Source organism: Callorhinus ursinus, unplaced genomic scaffold (assembly GCF_003265705.2).
Source record: "Callorhinus ursinus isolate GAN/ISIS: 27379988/994484 unplaced genomic scaffold, GSC_fseal_2.0 scaffold1109, whole genome shotgun sequence".
Classification (NCBI taxonomy): domain Eukaryota; kingdom Metazoa; phylum Chordata; class Mammalia; order Carnivora; family Otariidae; genus Callorhinus; species Callorhinus ursinus.
In genome coordinates this window covers 2,737-4,785 of record NW_027398164.1, presented here as the reverse complement: position 1 = coordinate 4,785, position 2,049 = coordinate 2,737, and the positions used below count along the sequence as shown (strand labels likewise).

The 2,049-nt window shown below is 38.6% G+C and overlaps 1 pseudogene; it reads left to right on the top strand.

Annotated features, from left to right (window-relative positions):
- Positions 1-1,044: 1,044 nt before the first annotated feature.
- Positions 1,045-1,532, top strand: LOC112818314 (10 kDa heat shock protein, mitochondrial pseudogene; annotated as a pseudogene).
- Positions 1,533-2,049: the final 517 nt, after the last annotated feature.

Here is a 2,049-nt window from a genome sequence, read left to right as displayed (position 1 = left end):
GAGAACAGAATGGGGATAATTAGGGAAAGTTTCATGGAGAAATAAGTCTTTATTCAGTATTCAAAAATAAAGAAGAAGAGAAGGTCTGCTTCTGATTAACGGAGATTAAATATTTCAGACCAACATCACCACTGAGAACAACCAGAAATGATGGTGTGTGTGTGTGTGTGTGTGTGTGTGTGCGCGCGTGCATGTACACATTCTTCTAGTACCCTAGAATATCATCACATGTTTCAAAATTAAGAGACACGGCTCTATAGAGACCATGGATCAATAAGGAAATGACAATAGAAGTCTGAAAATATTTGAAACAAATATTAAAAAGGCAAACATTGGAATTGTAACATGAAGCTAAAGATGAGCTTGGAGAGGTATTTAGGATGTGAAATACACATTTTTTTAAAAAAGATATAAAATCAGCAATTTAAGCATTAAAAAAAGGCATTCTCAAAAAACTAGAAAAAGAAAAGTAAATTGAATCTATTAGCAAAAGCAAACAAACAATAAAGATATGATCAGAAATCAATGAAAGTGAGAGAAAAAGATGGTTTTATAAAAAGACTAATAAATTAGATAAGCCATGACAAGACAGATCAGGTTAAAAAAAAAATAGGAGAGGGGCGCCTGGGTGGCTCAGTCATTAAGCGTCTGCCTTCAGCTCAGGTCATGATCCCAGGATCCTGGGATCGAGCCCCGCATCAGGCTGCCTGCTCCACGGGAAGCCTGCTTCTCTCTCCCCTACTCCCCCTGCTTGTGTTCCTTCTCTCGTGGTGTCTCTCTGTCAAATAAAAAAATAAAAAAATAAAAAAAAATAGGAGAGGGCTGCCTGGGTGGTTCAGTGGGTTGAGCACCTGACTCTTGGTTTCGGCTCAGGTCCTGATCTCAGGGTCATGAGATCGAGCCCCAAGTCAGGCTCTACGATCAGTGGGGAATCTGCTTGAAGGTTCTCTCCCTCTTCCTCTGCCCCTCCCCCACTCATATGTGCACTCACTCTTTCTCTCAAATAAATAAATAAATCTTTAAAAAAAATAGGAGAGGTACTGTGGGTCTTCTTGCAGAGGCGGCAGCTCCAGAGCGGAGTACCAACTGCGGCGGTCCGCGTCATGGCAGGGCAGGCGTTTAGAAAGTTTCTTCCCCTCTTTGACCGAGTTTTAGTTGAAAGGAGCAGAGCTGAAACTGTAACCAAAGGAGGTATTATGCTTCCAGAAAAATCTCAAGGGAAAGTGTTGCAAGCAACAGTAGTAGCTGTTGGATTGGGCTCTAAAGGAAAGGGTGGAGAGATTCAACCAGTTAGTGTGAAAGTTGGAGATAAAGTTCTTCTCCCAGAATATGGAGGCACCAAAGTAGTTCTAGATGACAAGGATTATTTCTTATTTAGAGACGGTGACATTCTCGGAAAGTATGTGGACTGAAATCATTATTAAAATGGCATGAAGTGAAGCTGCCCATTCCAGTGAAGTTGTGAAATCTTTCATCATGTAAATAATTTTCATGTCTCTCTTTTATAATAAACTAATGGTATCCAAACTAAAAAAAAAAAAAAAATAGGAGAGTCAACACAAGTAACACATCAGGAACGAAAAAAGGAACACCACAAGATAAGGATATTAGAAACAATGTATGCAAATACATTTGAAAGTTTAGATGAAACAGTCAAATTCCTATAAGTACAATTTCAAAACTGACAGAAGAAGTAGAATATAAATGCCCCTATGGCTATTAATGAAATGTAATTCATAATTAAAAACTTGCCTCCACCTCACCCTGCCACCAAAATGTAGACTCAGGTGGCTCCTGAGGTAAAGTTTACTAAACATTTAAGGAGGAAAGAAAACAATTTTTATCTTGATAATAAAAAAAAAATGAAAACACTTCCCACCTCACTTAATGAGTCTATGATTCATGAACACAGCCGCAAAAGTTCTAAACAAAATAGTGGCCACTCAAATATAGCAATACACAAAAAGGACAATACATCCTGATCACACCTACTCAGGAAGGCAAGGTTGATTTAACCCTGGAATTGATCAGTATATTTTACGACCTTCA